The sequence below is a fragment of the Schistocerca piceifrons genome, chromosome 6 (genome assembly GCF_021461385.2).
Source record: "Schistocerca piceifrons isolate TAMUIC-IGC-003096 chromosome 6, iqSchPice1.1, whole genome shotgun sequence".
Taxonomy (NCBI): domain Eukaryota; kingdom Metazoa; phylum Arthropoda; class Insecta; order Orthoptera; family Acrididae; genus Schistocerca; species Schistocerca piceifrons.
In genome coordinates this window covers 71,152,970-71,171,472 of record NC_060143.1, presented here as the reverse complement: position 1 = coordinate 71,171,472, position 18,503 = coordinate 71,152,970, and the positions used below count along the sequence as shown (strand labels likewise).

At 44.1% G+C, this 18,503-nt stretch overlaps 1 protein-coding gene across 1 annotated transcript in view; it reads left to right on the top strand.

Moving 5' to 3' along the window:
* LOC124802798 overlaps nt 1-18,503 on the top strand; it is a 47,669-nt gene that overhangs the window by 17,936 nt on the left and 11,230 nt on the right. The window lies entirely within an intron of this gene.

Genomic DNA, 18,503 nt, shown 5'->3' with positions numbered 1-18,503 from the left:
TGTGCGATCCAAGCACTAAAAAATGTTAAAGTTACTCGTTTTTGTCGAACGGAGAACCGCTTATGACAACGGTTTGTATAGTTCTCCCTGCCTCGCGTGCTTTCGACCGTGACAAGATAGTGTAACGCCGCATAGTGCAAATTTCTGGAGTGGCCCATGCGAATTTGAAGCCCTAAACCCTACAAAATAATGTCACATATCATTAATGTTTTGAATAAGAGGCAGTTCATATTGACAGCTAAACTGTTGTATATGTAATTCTAACAAAGGTGACTAGCAGAGAAAAATAATTATCAAGGCAGTGTTTTATGTTGCATTACATACGATTTCCATTAATCGTGACTTTAAAATGCCGAAATGAAATATTTCTTACATATACACCCTCATAGACGTCATAATAAAGCAAAGTGTCATTTGAACGACGGAAACAAACATACTCCTTACACCAAGGCACACGAGATGAAAGAAACATAAATGCCTTCAGGGCTTTTCTTCGACTCGTCGGATTGGACCATTCCCTTGTAAGTAAAGTTGGCTGCAGACTTCAGTGGGCAGAGGGTAAGCAGCGCGGTTACTGCGCGGTTAGAGGCTGGGAGAGGGTGAATATTTTACTGTTTTGTCTTCCAGTACTGACAACTCGTGGGCGTACGCGAATCATACCGGTCGCCTGCTATGCTATAAATTTCAGACTGAAGTAACATGGATTCGTGAGTGCTCATTACAGAGGTGGTTATCTTCATATGTCGTACATATACTGAAGTGACAAGTCATGGGATAGCGATTTGCTACTATGTGTATGGTGCAGAGTTAGGTTATATATTACACTGATGTGACAGAAGCCGTGGGATAGTGATATATACATACACAGATGGTGATAGTATCGCGTACACAAGGTATAAGAGGGCAGTGTATTGGAGAAGCTGTCATTTGTACTCAGGCGATCCATGTGGAAAGGTTTCCGATTTGATTATGGCCGCACGATGAGGATTAACGATGCGGAATGGCAGCTGGAGCTAGACGCATGGGACATTCCATTTCGAAAATCGTTTGGGAATTCAATATTCCGGGATCCACAGTGTCAAGCGTGTGCCGAGAGTACCAAATTTCAGGCATCGACTGTACCTATCGTGGGCCTATTGGGCCCTACGTGAATAATAGTAACACTCTGAATTACGCCTTTGTATTGCAATTATCTCGGCTTTTGCGTATTTTGTTTCCAGTTGGGACAATCTGCGGTATTACCTTGCAGAACCAATGAGAGCATTTCTCACAAGGCCGGCCGAAGTGGCCGTGCGGTTAAAGGCGCTGCAGTCTGGAACCGCAAGACCGCTACGGTCGCAGGTTCGAATCCTGCCTCGGGCATGGATGTTTGTGATGTCCTTAGGTTAGTTAGGTTTAACTAGTTCTAAGTTCTAGGGGACTAATGACCTCAGCAGTTGAGTCCCATAGTGCTCAGAGCCATTTGAGCCATTTCTCACAATTAATGATGAACAAATTCAGGACGTTGCTTTGACTTTTTATGGAAACAGAAGAAACTGTTCAGCTGCTATTCGAGCGTTGGTAGAATAGTAGTGTTACGAAGAAATTTGCTATTAGTCATTATGAGCTACAGTTATTTTATGCTACTGATAATCAGGCGTAGGTGTTGCCACAGATATTTTAGTATATGAAAGGGTAGACAGATGCCCCTATGCTATACTTAATAGAACCTGAGTGGAATAAAATGTAAGTCCTTAAGAGAGGCGTAGTGAAGCCTTCATTGGAAATGGCCCAAAGGTAGTGAGTCCTCTCAGCTACGCCAGAAATATTGGCAGACATTTGCTGTGAAGCAGTGGTCATCAAACTTTGTTACTAACATTGTGGGTCGGCGTGTACCGATGTTATTATCAATTGATGTCCTATAGCAATTAGTATGTTATAAGCCTCCAACAGACTAGGTATGGTAAGGGTGCGATAAAGATGGATGATAGCTAAAAGTCGGCACTACTCGGACACTTCGTGTTGTCGGATCTCTGTGTCAGACTGCTGCCATCCTCAGTGGCTCTAAAGTTGTGACACTGTGTAATTGCCTGACAAAGTGTTGTTGTATTGTCTGTGTAAGCGTGTGACTAGTCCTAAATGATTAATAACAGAAATTTTACTCATATTTAAATCCCTTATGAACTATGAGACACGATCGCAAATATTCGGTAAGTATTTGAAAGTCATGTTTCTTCTACGTCTTGTGTTGTATTAAAGTAGCCTTAATTTAATTTCCTATTTCTTGTTACAAACACACTGAGGTGACAAAAGTCATGGGATACCTGCTAATATCGGATCGGACCTCCTTTTACCCGGCGTAGTGCACCAACTAGATGAGGCATGCACTCAACAAGTCGTTGGAAGTCCCCTGCAGAAATATTGAGCCATGCTGCCGCTATAGTCGTCCATAACTGCAAAAGCGTTGCCGGTGCACACACTGGTCTCTCGATTATGTCGCATAAATGTTAGGTGGGATTCGTGTTGGACGGTATGGGTGACCAAATCGAATTTTCCAGAATGTTCTTCAAACCAACTGCGAACAACTGTGACCTGGTGACATGGCGTTTTGTCACCCATAATAACTGAAAATGAATGGCTGAAAATGGTCTCCAATAGCCGATCGTAACCATTTCCAGCCAATGATCGGCTCAGTTGGACCAGAGGACCCAGCCCATACCATTATGGAGCCACCAAGAGCTTGCACAATGTCTCGTTGACAACTTAGGTCCATGGCTTCAAGGAGTTTGCGCCACACGCGAACCCTAACAGCACTTCTTACTAGCTGAAATCGTGACTCACCCGACCAGGTCACACTTTTCCAGTCTGCTAGGGTCCAACCGATATCGTCAGAACTCCTGGAGAGGCGTTGCAGGCGATTACGTGCAAAGGCACTCGCATCGGTCGTTTGCTGCCACAGCTTATTAATGCCACATTTTGCTTATCCGTATGTCCCACATTAATGTCTGCAGTTATTCCACGCATTGTTTCTTGTCTGTTAGGACCGTCAAATCTACGCGAGTGCCGCTGCTCTCGGTCGTTAAGTGAAGACCGGCGGCCATTGCGTTGCCTGTGGTGAGAGGTAATGTCGCTTCCGATGGTTACCTTCTTTTGTGTCAAATTTGTTTCATCATTTCAGAATGAAGTCTCTTTCTTTCATCAGACGGTACTCCAGTCTGTTTTCTACTTTCCCTCTGACCAGCTTTCCAATCAAATATCTTTTGTTTGAATGTTTCTCTATCTGTAACGTTTTCGTGATTCATACCGGCTACTTCAATATCCTCCTTAATTCAGAATGTATGATTTTCTTGTTTCTTAGAAAAGGTCAATTGTACCTTACTTGTTACTATAGATAACATATATTTCACTTCCAACAAAACTTGGTCATCCTTCTTCGGTTCTATACCTGATATAGGTATATCACAACAAAGTTGTTTGCTTTCCTGAAATACAGTATTTCGGGCTTCACGCAACTTTTCTAACTCAGCCTACCCATTAATTTTGCTAGATTCAACTGACTTAGCATTTGGAGTATACTGTAAAAAGATATCGATTTTTGCTATTATAATGTGTGCGCCACAGAAATCCGGTGGAATCATAACCCTCAATCGAAATCTTACTATTGTTATTACAAAAGGCAATTCTGAGTTTTTTGTGTGATACCTGTTCTTCGAAAAACTTTTTGCTTGCCAGACCATCTTTAGCAACCCTTTCAGTGCATAAATGAAAGCGGCTAATGCAAGCCTTAACCTTGTTAATAACTTCACTGTTATACAAATTCGTAAAAATCTTCTTATCAGACTTCAAATCTTACCGTGATAATTTCAGAATGTTTTGTGCGAATGTATCAGACTTCTCCTTATTTCTGTATCCTAATATACTCTGAGGCGACAAAATTCACGGGATAGCGATATGCACATACACAGATGGCGTAGTACAGCGTACGCTAGGTACAAAAGGGCAGTGTATTGAGAAGCTGTATTTGTACACAGGTGATTCACGTGAAAAGATTTCCGACGTGATTATGCCCGCAGGACGGGAGTCAACAGACTTTGAAAGCGGAATGGTAATTGCAGCTAGAAGCATGGGACATTCCATTTCGGAAATCGTTACGGAATTCAGTATCCAGCGATCCACAGTATCAGGAATGCGCCGAATACCAAAATTCACGCATTACCTCTCAATGCGTGCAATAACCGCAGAAATAAAAATAAAATAATGGTTCAAATGACTAAGCACTATGGGACTTAACATCTGAGGTCTTCAGTCCTCTAGACTTAGAACTACACTGCTGGCCACCGTAAATGCAACACCAAGAAAGACAGGAGGTAGCACAACAAAATTTATTTTGTAGATAACATGTTGACCAAGTATAAAATGATTACGTTTACAGACGTCTGTGACATGTGGTTCCCGCCAGAATCAGTAGCCAGAGTAGCCGCCATTGTTGGAGATCACCGCTGCCACACGTTTCGGCATTGAGTCAAAGAGACGTTGGATGTGTTCCTGGGGTACAGCAGCCCAAGCAGCTTCCACACGTTGCCAAAGATCATCTGGTGTGGCAGCTGGGGATGTAATCTGGGTCACTCGTTGAGCAACCATGGACCACATGTTTTCTATCGGCGAAAGATCCGGAGAGCGAGCCGGCCAGGGAAGCACTTCAATCTGGTTATTGACGAAGAACCTTTGGACAATGCGTGCCACATGTGGTCGCGCATTATCCTGTTGAAATATGGCTGTGGCCGAGCCCTGAAGGTAAGGAAGGACAACTGGCTCCAGCACCTCGGATATGTAGCGCCGGCTATTTAAAGTACCGGCAATGCGTACTAGAGGCGTGCGAGAGTAATATCCAATACCGCCCCATACCATAATACCCGGTGCAAGACCAGTGTGGCGGTGCATAATGCAGCTGTCCAGCATTCTCTCTCCACGGTGTCTCCACACTCGAATCCGACCATCGTGGTGCTGCAGACAGAAGCGTGCCTCGTCAGTAAAGACAACGTCATTCCATTCTGCCGTCCACACCCGTCTGTCATCACACCATTGGCGACGGAGACGTCTGTGGTTCTGCGTCAATGGTAGACGAAGCAATGGAAGTCTTGCGGACAGACCACTCTGCTGTAAACGGCGTCGAATGGTACGCGCAGACACTGGATGATGCGTTACAGACGCAATGTGCTGTGCTATGGTTCGGGATGTCACTGAGCGATCCGTCACTGCCATGCACACAATTTGCCTATCCGCACGTGCAGTGGTGCACCGAGGTGAATGCGATCGACCACGTCGGTCCGTCGTACCCTCCTGCATCCAACGGTCACATATCCGCATTACAGTTGTTTGATTTCGTCCGACACGACTAGCGATTTCTCTGTATGATAATCCACAATCTCGGTAAGCCACTATCCTTCCTCTGTCGAACTCGGATACTTGATCAAACGATGTTCGCTGTTGTCTACGAGGCATAACTGATCGTCTTGTGAAACAACCACAAGGTAAACACACGTACCGAACGTACACTCGTCGAAATCGCCAAGCCTTAAATGGCGCTATGAGGTGGCGCCACAGGCGCGCGTGATGTGCGTCTGCGCTGAAATTCTAATCAGTTGCATATCTCATCGCTGCAAACCCATGGTGTAAATTTCACTTGATTCGGATGCTTCCTTCAGGGTGTTGCATTTACGGTAGCCAGCAGTGTACTTAAACCTAACTAACCTAAGGACATCACACACATCCATGCCCGAGGCAAGGTTCGAACCTTCGGCCGTAGCAGCAGCGCGGTTCCGGACTGAAGCGCCTAAAACCGCTCGGCCACATAGGGCGGCGCAGAAATAAATGTGGGACGCATGTCGACTGTATCCGTTAGGACAGTGCAGTGAAATGTGGCGTTAATGCGCTATGGTAGCAGACGACCGACGCGAGCGTCTTTGCTAACCGCACGACTTTGCTTGCAGCGCCTCTACTGGCCTGGTGACCGTATCGCTTGGACTCTAGAAGACTGGAAAACCCTGCCTGGCCTGGTCAGATAAGTCGCAATTCCAGTTGATGATTGCTGATGTTAAAATTCGAGTGCGACGTAGACACCACGAAGCCATGGACCCAGGTTGTCAACAAGGCACTGTGCATGCTGGTGGTGGCTCTATAACGGTGTGGGCTGTGTTTGCATAGAATGAATTGGGACCTCTACTTCAAATGAACCGATCGTTGACTGGAAATGGCTATGTTCGGCTACTTGGAGACCATTTGCAGCCATTCATGGACTTCATGTTCCCAGCAACAATGGAATTTTTATGTACTACAGTGCGCCATGTTAGCAATCCACAGTTGTGCGCGATTGGGGTTGAAGAAAGTTCTGGACAATTCGAGCGAATGATTTGGCCATCCATCGAACATTTGTGAGACGTAATCGAGAGGTCAGTTTATGCACAAAATCCTGCTCTGGTAACACTTTCGCAATTATGGGCTGCAATAGAAACAGCAAGGCTCAATATTTCTGCAGGGGATTTCCAAGGATTTGTTGAATCGCCCGTATCTCGTGGTCGTGCGGTAGCGTTCTCGCTTCCCACGCCCGGGTTCCCGGGTTCGATTCCCGGCGGGGTCAGGGATTTTCTCTGCCTCGTGATGGCTGGGTGTTGTGTGCTGTCCTTAGGTTAGTTAGGTTTAAGTAGTTCTAAGTTCTAGGGGACTGATGACCATAGATGTTAAGTCCCATAGTGCTCAGAGCCATTTGAACCATTTGTTGAATCCATGCAACGTCCAGTTGCTGGACAACGCCACGCAAAAAGATGTTACAATATTAGGGAGTATTTCCTAACCTTTGTCACTTCAGTGTAAGGTTAAATGTATTAGTAAAAGGCGTAATTAATTTTGTCATAAGGCCAGATCTGGAATTACAACTAGCTTGCGATGTACGTATTTACGTCGCATTACTCAACTAATACGAATCCTCATCTTCCCTCTAATTTGTCAGATCCATAATACTGTCCTCATTCCTCTTCTCTTTTGATGTGAGAATTTTATAGAATTACAGGGAAATAGGCTAAGGGTTTTATGTCATTTAAATGATGATGTACATAGTTCCTAGCTACGCCTGCTATTCTTTTTATTGCTTCGGAGAAAACAGCAAATTGCTGTCTATGATCTCGCGTGATCATACGAAAATTCATTAATCAATCTTGTTAGTCAATATTCAGTCCTTTATCATTTTTTATTAAAGAAAACAACGGTCTCAAGATCTATATAACGCCTCTGTATGGGACAACGACATCATATGAAGGGCTTATTTCAATAGTGGTACAAGTCCATTTTTGTTCATTCTGAGATACAGAGATACAGAGTCCTAAAGTTAAATTAGCGCTGAAAAATCTGCAGAATATTCAAGTATATATACTTGAATATTTATGGTATCTCAACTGCAGATTTTTCAGCGCTCATTTAACTTTAGGACTCTGTATCTCTGTACCTCAGAATGAACAAAAATGGACTTGTACCACTATTGAAATAAGCCCTTCGTATAAAGATGCCAGAAGGATGGCTCTACTACAACTTCAGTGTGTTGTCGGGAGGTGGCAAGATACAAATAAGTTCCGTAAACGTACTGTAACTCCCCTTCAAATGGAGACAAGTATGTGGTACCTGTGACAACACGAAGAAGGTAATCGCACACTGATTGTCCATCGAATGCAGTGAACTAATTGCACCTTTAATAACATGCAGGGGAAGTATGCTATTTCGATTTCGACACATTCGGCATCGCTGGTGGGAAGGGGTATAATACAATCTAAGACAAAATTGGAAGAAAAATAAGAAACGAATCACCACGAAGGAATTATCCGAATGCGACGGAAATCGGTGGATCTAATGTACACGTACAGCCAAACAAATGATTACGAGTTCAGGAAATATGAATGATTTGTTCACGAGAAAGAGCTTCACAGATTGAGCAAGTCAGTATCGCATTCTTACAGCTCTGGCCTTCGTGTGAGCAGCTATTCGGGTTACCATCGATTGACAGAGTTGATGAATGTCCTCCTGAGGGATAACGTGACAAATTCTGTCCAATTGGCGCATTAGATTGTCAGAATCCTGAGGTACTTGGAGGGCCCAGCCTACAATACTCCAAATGTTCTCAACTGATGAGAGATCCGGCGACCTTGCTAGCCGTGTGCGAGCGGGCATCATCTTGGTGAAAATATGTAAGCCTAGGATGGCGTGCCACGAAGGACAACAAAACGGGGCGTAGAATATCGTTGACGTACTGCTGTGCTGTTAGCGTACCGTCGATGGCAACCAAATGGTTTTTACAGTGAAAAGAAATTGCACCCTAGACCATTGCTCCTCGTTGTTGGGCCATATGGTGGGCTTCAGACCGTCTCAGGACACGTCTTCAGCCTGGAATCTCATTGACGCGTAGAATTTTCTAGAGTCCCACTTCGATCTGAGCCCAAGGGACCAGCCAAGACGTGCCTGGAGACGCCACAGACAGTGGTGGAATACCAACGTGACTGTCATCAGTCATACGGCACGACAACTAGGAGTGATGGTGTGGGGTGCTGTTCCTTTTCATAGAAGCACCCCTCTGGTTGTCATCCGCGGCATCCTTACAGCACAACGCTACTTCAACGATATTCTACACTTCTTTATGTTTATCCCACGCCCTCCTGGGCTTACATTCCAGCAAGAGAATCACTACTTGTCTTCGTGCTTCCCAAACCCTACTTTGGCCAACAAGGTCGGCGGCTCCCTCCCCAATTGACAACGTTTGGAGCATTGTGGGCAGAACTTCCAACCATCTCGGGATTTTGACGATCTAACGTGCCAGTCGAACATAATTTGTCAAGTTATCTCTCAGGAGGACATCCTAAAACTCTCTCAATCGATGCCATCCCAATAACTGGTTCCATGAGGACCAGAGGTGGACCAACGTGTTATTGACTTGCTCAATCTGTGAAGTTCTTTTTCTTGAATAAATCATCTAATTTTTCTGAAAGTCAAATAATTTGTTTGCCTGTACGTGAAAATCACATTTTCCGATTCCCGTCCCATTCGGATACTTCCTTCGTGGTGCGATTTTTTTTTTGGCTGAAGTATGCTGCAGTATCGGACATCTGCAGCAGTCCATGTCCTGTTGATGAAGGACTCTACTGTAGCTATGAAACTGCGTACTGCGTGACTCGCATTCCCATCTCCACAAGTTTCGATGGAGACCATTAGTTGGTCAGTCTACTCTGTAACTGGTTGCCACACTTGGGTGAGAGGTCAGTGTATGATTCATGCTCCTAACTGTGGGGCTAGATATACATCTACTTCGACACTCTGCAGTCCACCTTATGGCACTTGGTGGAGGGTACCAAGAATCAATTCTAGTCATTTCCTTCCCTTTTCCACTCGTAAATAGAACGAGGGATAACGACTGACTATAAGCCTCCGTATGAGCCCTTTCGCATGTCTTATCTTCGTTGCCCTTTTGCCTAATGTGTGTTGGAAACAACAGAATCGTTTTGCAGTCCGCTTCAAAAGCCGGTTCTCCAGATTTTCTGAACATTGTTCCTCGATAATAAGGTCGCCTTCCGTCAGGTATTCCCATTTGAGTTCACAAAGAATCTCCATAACACTTGCGTGTTGTTCGAACCTACCAGTAACAAATCCAGCAGCCTGCCTCTGCATTGCTTCCATGTCTCCCTTTAATCCAATTTGGTACAGATCCCAAGCACTCGAGCAGATCGCACTAGTGTCCCATATGCGGTCTCCTTTATAGATAAACCCAGAATTCTCCTAATAAACTGAAGTCGACCATCTGTCTTCCCTACCACAATCGCACATGCTCGTTCCATTTCATATCGCTTTTCAACGTTACGCCCCGGTATTTAAACGACGAGACTGAGTCAACCAGGATACTACCAATGCGGTATCGGAACATTACTGGTTTGGTTTGCGCGTGAGTATTAACTTAAATTTTTCTACATTTAGAGCCAGCTACCATTCGTCACACCAACTAGGAGTTTTGTCTAAGTCATGACAGGCACTCAATTTCGGCAACTTACCGTACACCTCAGCATCATCAGCAAACAACCGCGGACTGCTACACAGCCTGTCCGCCAAATAATTTATGTATATAGATGGTTCAAATGGCTCTGAACACTATGGGACTCAACTTCTGAGGTCATTAGTCCCCTAGAACTTAGAACTAGTTAAACCTAATTAACATAAGGACATTATAAACATCCATGCCCGCGGCAGGATTCGAACCTGAGAACGTAGCGGTCTTGCGGTTCCAGACTGCAGCGCCTTTAACCGCACGGCCACTTCGGCCGGCTATGTATATAGAGCTTTGGTTCCCAGGCTGGGGATAATTACCCCCTTAGGGGTGAAATGAAGTTTCCTGAGGGGTAAAACTAAATGATTCGATTCTGTATCAGTTACGAAACTGAATTATTTCCAATAGGTCATTACTATTATCACTCTAATATTAATTACATAAGTTATCAGCAATTACTTTTCTGATTTACTAACATTAATACGATGACGGTTACAGATTCCTGACATAGTCCACTCTCTACAGACATATGCTGTGCTCTGTCCCGTAGATCACTGATGACATAAGTGAGACACACACTATATTATCAAAAGTATCCGGACACCCCCAAAAATACATGTTTTTCATATTAGGTGCATTGTGCTGCAACCTACTGCCAGGTACTCCATATCAGCGACCTCAGTAGTCATTAGACATCGTGAGAGGGCAGAATACGGCGCTCCGCGGAACTCACGGACTTCGAACGTGATCAGGCGATTGTGTGTCACTTGTGTCATACGTCTGTAGGTGAGATTTCGACACTCCTAAACATCCCTAGGTCCACTGTTTCCGATGCGACAGTGAAGTGGAAACGTGAAGGGACACATACAGCACAAAAGCATACGGGCCGACCTCGTCTGTTGACTGACAGAGACCGCCGACAGTTGAAGAGGGTCGTAACGTGTAATAGGCAGACATCTATCCAGACCATCACACAGGAATTCCAAACTGCATCAGGATCCACTGCAAGTACTATGACAGTTAGGCGAGAGGTGAGAAAACGGCTGCTCATAATCCACACATCACGCCAGTAAATGCCAAATGACGCCTCGCTTGGTGTAAGGAATGTAAATATTGGACGATTGGACAGTGAAAAAACGTTGTGTGGAGTGACAAATCACGGTACACAATGTGTCGATCCGATGGCAGGATGTGAGTATGGCGAGTGCCAGGTGAACGTCATCTACCAGCGTCTGTAGTGCCATCAGTAAAATTCGTAGGCGGTGATGTTATGGTGTGGTCGTGTTTTTCATGGAGGGGGCTTGCACCGTTGTTTTTTGCGTGGCACTATCACAGCACAGGCCTACATTGATGTTTTAAGCACCTTGTTGCTTGCCACTGTTGAAGAACAATTCGGGCATGGCGATTGCATCTTTCAACACGATCGAGCACCTGTTCATAATGCACGACCTGGGGCGGAGTTGTTACCCGACAATAACATCCCTGTAATGGACTGACCTGCACAGAGCCCTGACCTGAATCCTATAGAACGCTTTTGGGTTGTTTTGGAACACCGACTCCGTGCCAGGCATCACCGACCGACATCGATACCTCTCCTCAGTGCAGCACTCCGTGAAGAATGGACTGCCATTCCCCAAGAAACCTTCCAGCACCTGATTGAACGTATGCCTGCGAGCGTAGAAGCTGCCATCAAGGCTAAGGGTGGGCCAACATCATACTGAATTCCAGCATTACCGATGGAGGGCGCCACGAACATGTAAATCATTTTCAGTCAGATATCCGGATACTTTTCATCACATAGGGTATACGTTGTTGTTGTTGTTGTTGTTGTGGTCTTCAGTCCTGAGACTGGTTTGATGCAGCTCTTGCCATGCTACTCTATCCTGTGCAAGCTTCTTCATCTCCCAGTACCTACTGCAACCTACATCCTTCTGAATCTGCTTAGTGTATTGATCTCTTGGTCTCAATCTACGATTTTTACCCTCCACGCTGCCCTCCAATGCTAAATTTGTGATCCCTTGATGCCTCAAAACATGTCCTACCAACCGATCCCTTCTCCTAGTCAAGTTGTGCCACAAACTTCTCTTCTCCCCAATCCTATTCAATACCTCCTCATTAGGTACGTGATCTACCCACCTTATCTTCAGCATTCTTCTGTAGCACCACATTTCGAAAGCTTCTATTCTCTTCTTGTCCAAACTAGTTATCGTCCATGTTTCACTTCCATACATGGCTACACTCCATACAAATACTTTCAGAAACGACTTCTTGACCTTAAATCTATACTCGATGTTAACAAATTTTTCTTCTTCAGAAACGTTTTCCTTGCCATTGCCAGTCTACATTTTATATCATCTCTACTTCGACCATCATCAGTTATTTTACTCCCTAAATAGCAAAACCCCTTTACTACTTTAAGTGTCTCGTTTCCTAATCTAATCTCCTCAGCATCACCCGATTTAATTTGACTACATTCCATTATCCTCGTTTTGCTTTTGTTGATGTTCATCTTATATCCTCCTTTCAAGACACTGTCCATTCCGTTCAACTGCTCTTCCAAGTCCTTTGCTGTCTCTGACAGAATTACAATGTCATCGGCGAACCTCAAAGTTTTTATTTCTTCTCCCTGGATTTTAATACCTACTCCGAATTTTTCTTTTGTTTCCTTTACTGCTTGCTCAATATACAGATTGAATAACATCGGGGAGAGGCTACAACCCTGTCTCACTCCTTTCCCAACCACTGCTTCCCTTTCATGCCCCTCGACTCTTATAACTGCCATCTGGTTTCTGTACAAATTGTAAATAGCCTTTCGCTCCCTGTATTTTATCCCTGCCACCTTCAGAATTTGAAAGAGAGTGTTCCAGTTAACGTTGTTGAAAGCTTTCTCTAAGTCTACAAATGCTAGAAACGTAGGTTTGCCTTTTCTTAATCTTTCTTCTAAGATAAGTCGTAAGGTTAGTATTGCCTCACGTGTTCCAACATTTCTACGGAATCCAAACTGATCTTCCCCGAGGTCCGCTTCTACCACTTTTTCTATTCGTCTGTAAAGAATTCGCGTTAGTATTTTGCAGCTGTGACTTATTAAACTGATAGTTCGGTAATTTTCACATCTGTCAACACCTGCTTTCTTTGGGATTGGAATTATTATATTCTTCTTGAAGTCTGTGGGTATTTCGCCTGCCTCATACATCTTGCTCACCAGATGGTAGAGTTTTGTCATGACTGGCCCTCCCAAGGCCATCAGTAGTTCTAATGGAATGTTGTCTACTCCCGGGGCCTTGTTTCGACTCAGGTCTTTCAGTTCTCTGTCAAACTCTTCACGCAGTATCATATCTCCCATTTCATCTTCATCTACATCCTCTTCCATTTCCATAATATTGTCCTCAAGTACATCGCCCTTGTATAAACCCTCTATATACTCCTTCCACCTTTCTGCCTTCCCTTCTTTGCTTAGAACTGGGTTGCCATTTGAGCTCTTGATATTCATACAAGTGGTTCTCTTATCTCCAAAGGTCTCTTAAATTTTCCTGTAGGCTGTATCTATCTTACCCCTAGTGAGACAAGCCTCTACATCCTTACATTTGTCCTCTAGCCATCCATGCTTAGCCATTTTGCACTTCCTGTCGATCTCATTTTTGAGACGTTTGTATTCCTTTTTGCCTGCTTCATTTACTGCATTTTTATATTTTCTCCTTTCATCAATTAAATTCAATATTTCTTCTGTTACCCAAGGATTTCTATTAGCCCTCGTTTCTTTACCTACTTGATCCTCTGCTGCCTTCACTACTTCATCCCTCAGAGCTACCCATCCTTCGTCTACTGTATTTCTTTCCCCCATTCCTGTCAATTGTTCCCTTATGCTCTCCCTGAAACTCTGTACAACCTCTGGTTCTTTCTGTTTATCCAGGTCCCATCTCCTTAAATTCCCGCCTTTTTGCAGTTTCTGCAGTTTCAATCTGCAGTTCATAACCAATAGATTGTGGTCAGAATCCACATCTGCGCCTGGAAATGTCTTACAATTTAAAACCTGGTTCCTAAATCTCTGTCTTACCATTATGTAATCTATCTGATTCCTTTTAGTATCTCCAGGATTCTTCCAGGTATACAACCTTCTTTCATGATTCTTGAACCAAGTGTTAGCTATGATTAAGTTATGCTCTGTGCAGTATTCTACAAGGCGGCTTCCTCTTTCATTTCTTCCCCCCAATCCATATTCACCTACTATGTTTCCTTCTCTCCCTTTTCCTACTGACGAATTCCAGTCACCCATGACTATTAAATTTTCGTCTCCCTTCACTACCTGAATAATTTCTTTTATCTCGTCATACATTTCATCAACTACTTCATCATCTGCAGAGCTAGTTGGCATATAAACTTGTACTGCTGTAGCAGGCATGGGCTTTGTGTCTATCTTGGCCACAATAATGCGTTCGCTACGCTGTTTGTAGTAGCTAACCCGCACTCCTATTTTTTTATTCATTATTAAACCTACTCCTGCATTACCCCTATTTGATTTTGTATTTATAACCCTGTAGTCACCTGACCAAAAGTCTTGTTCCTCCTGCCACCGAACTTCACTAATTCCCACTATATCTAACTTTAACCTATCCCTTTCTGTTTTTAAATTTTCTAACCTACCTGCCCGATTAAGGGATCTGACATTCCACTGTCCGATCCGTAGAATGCCAGTTTTCTTTCTCCTGATAACGACGTCCTCTTGAGTAGTCCCCGCCCGGAGATCCGAATGGGGGACTATTTTACCTCCGGAATATTTTACCCAAGAGGACGCCATCATCATTTAATCATACAGTAAAGCTGCATGTCCTCGAGAAAAATTACGGCTGTAGTTTCCCCTTGCTTTCAGCCGTTCGCAGTACCAGCACAGCAGGGCCGTTTTGGTTAATGTTACAAGGCCAGATCAGTCAATCATCCAGACTGTTGCCCCTGCAACTACTGAAAAGGCTGCTGCCCCTCTTCAGGAACCACATGTTTGTCTGGCCTCTCAACAGATGCCCCTGCGTTGTGGTTGCACCTACGGTACGGCCATGGTTCATGGGGGAGGGGGGGGGAGGGGGGGAGGGTATACGTAGCAAATGCTAAATGTCTCAAGAAAATATCTTCTCCAGGTTATAGATAGATACTATCCGCAGTAGTGCACAAACTGCTTCATTACTTGCGTGTAAACAGATAAATGAATTAATTGATAGCACGACGCAACAGGAACTACATAAGGGCTACAATAGTACTGTACACAGTATTATTATTATTAGTAGTAGTATTAGTATTGGTATTAGTGGCTGAGGTCAGACACAAAGCATTAACAGACCGAGTCTTCCAGTTTCTGCCAGTTCAGAAGTAAGGAGTGCAGCACTCAAGTGATTTACGAACAGTAAGTGTAGTGCAAAAATTTTACCTTAGTTGAATTTAAATGGGCTTGCAATGTACAGGTCAAGCAAATATCGAAATAGAGAGTAGTAATGCAGAGATAATATGTTTTGTAACAAGTGTCTACCGCCCTGTGGATAGTTAGCTTTCTTATCTGAGAAAGAGTTGTGGGTAGCACTTACAATGCACCTTGAAAATTACTTCGTCATTCATTCTAAAACACACACACACACACACACACACACACACACACGCACACACACACACACACACACACACACACACACACACACATACACACAAAGTACACCGAAGCGACAAAGAAACTGGCATAGGCATGCGTATTCAAATAGTACAAAAAAAAAAGAAAAAAGATGTAAACTGGCAGAATACGGCACTGCGGTCGGCAACGCCTATATGAGACAACAAATGTCTGACGCAGTTGTTAGATCGGTTACAGCTACTACAATTGCAAGTTATCAAGATTTAAGTGAGTTTGAATGTGCTGTTATAGTCGGCGCACGAGCGATGGCACACAGCATCTCCGAGGTAGGAATGAAGTGGAGATTTTCCTGTATGATCGTTTCACGAGTGTATCGCGAATATCAGGAATCCGGTAAAATACTATATCTCCGACGTCGCTGTTGCCGGAAAAAGATCCTGCAAGAAAGGGACCAACGACGACTGAAGAGAATCTTTCAGCATGACAGAAGTGCAACCCTTCCACAAATTGGTGCAGATTTGAATGGTGGGCTATCAACAAGTGTCAGCGTGCGAACCATTCAACGAAACATCATCGAATGGACTTTCGGAGCCGAAGCCCCACTCGTGTACCCTTGATGGCTGCGCGACATAAAGCTTTACGTCTCACCTGGGCAGTCAACACCGACATGGGACTGTTCATGACTGGAAACATCGTTTCAAATTCTATCGAGCAGATGGACGTGTATGGGTATGGAGACAGCCTCATGAATCGATTGACCCTGCATGTCAGCAGGGGACTGTTCAAGCTGGTGAAGGGTGTGTGATGGTGTCGGGCATGTGCAGTTGGAGTGATATGGGACCCCTGATTCGTCTAGATACATCTCTGACAGATGACACGTAAGTAAGCATCGTATCTGATCACCTGCATCCATTCATGTCCATTGTGCATACCTACGGACTTGGGCAATTTCAGCAGGACAATGCGACACCCCACACGTCCAGAATTGCTACAAAGTGGCTCCAGAAACACTCTTCTGTTTAAATACTTCCGCTGGCCACCAACCTCCCCTGACATGTACATTGTTGAGGACATCTGGGATGCCTGGCAACGTGCTGTTGAGAAGAGACCTCCACCGCCTCATACTCTCACGGAGTTATGGGCACCCTGCAGGATTCATGGTGTCAGTTCCCTCCAGCACTACCTCAGACATTAATCGAGTCCATGCCACGTCGTATTGCGGCACTTCTGCTTGCTCGCGGGTGCCCTACACGATATTAGGCAGGTGTACTAATTTCCTTGGCTCTTCAGTGTAAATATCATTCATGTTTCATAATTTTAAAATTAAAAACATTCCATAAATATCTTTCATTCTACAATTTAGTTAGGTGCTTAAGTTGGAGGTACTAGCAAATGTCTAATTGCATTGAGGGGTAATTGTCTAAGAAAGGTTGGGAACCACTGATATAGAGAATAATAGCGGTCCTGTCACACTTTACTGGGCATATTGTTTGGTTTGCTTTGTTTGGTGTCTTTGTGTGTGTGTATGTGTGAGTGTGTGTGTGTGTGTGTGTGTGTGTGTGTGTGTGTGTGTGTGTGCACAGTACGAGGGGCGTTTGAAGTCCGTGCAAAAACAAAAACTATTTACGTGTTTGGGGTAAACCTTTTTTATTTTTCGACATAGTCTCCTTTTAGACTTATACACTTCGTCCAACACTGTTCTAATTTGTTGATCCCTTCTGAATAATAGAAATTGTCCAAGTCTGCAAAATAGCTATTAGTTGCTGCAATCACCTCCTCGTTTGAATAAAATCTTTGCTGCAATCACCTCCTCGTTTGAATAAAATCTTTGTCCCGCCAGCCATTTCTTCGAATTGGGGAACAAATAGTAGTCCGAGGGTGCCAAGTCTGGGGAACAGGGGTGATGTTAAACGAGTTGGAATCCTATTTCCATTAATTTTGCAACTACAACTGCTGAGGTGTGTGTTGGTGCATTGTCGTGATGGAAAAGGATTTTTTTGCAGTCCAATTGCCGGCGTTTTTCTTGCAGCTCGTTTTTAAAACGGTCCAATAACGATTAATAATACCCACGTGTAATAGTTTTACCCTTTTCCAGATAGTCGATGAGGATTATCCCTTGCGAATCCCAAAAGACAGTCGCCATAACCTTTGCGGCCGAAGGACTGGTCTTCGCCTTTTTTGGTGCAGATTCTCTCTTGGTAAACCATTGTTTAGATTGTTGTTTGGTCTCAGGAGTATAGTAATATATCCATGTTTCATCCAAAGTGACGAAACGACACCTAAAGTCCTGCGGATTCTTCCTGAACAGCTGAAAACCATCCTTGCAACACTTTACCCGATTCCCTTTTTGGTCAAGCGTGAGCAATCGCGAAAACCATCTTGCGGATAGCTTTCTCATGTCCAAATATTTATGCAAAATATTATGTACCCGTTCATTCGAGATGCCCACAGCACTAGCAATCTCACGCACCTTAACTCTTCTGTTATCCATCACCATATCATGGTCAAGCGTGAGCAATCGCGAAAACCATCTTGCGGATAGCTTTCTCATGTCCAAATATTTATGCAAAATATTATGTGCCCGTTCATTCGAGATGCCCACAGCACTAGCAATCTCACGCACCTTAACTCTTCTGTTATCCATCACCATATCATGGATTTCTGCAGTCGTAACCTCCACAGGGAATCCAGAACGTTCAGCATCACTTGTGCCCATATGGCCATTCCGAAAATTTTTAAACCACTTATAAACTGTTCTAATCAAAAGTGCAGAGTCACTGTAATGTTTATGAAGCTTCTCTTTAGTCTCCTGAGGCGTTTTGTCTTTCATAAAGTAACGTT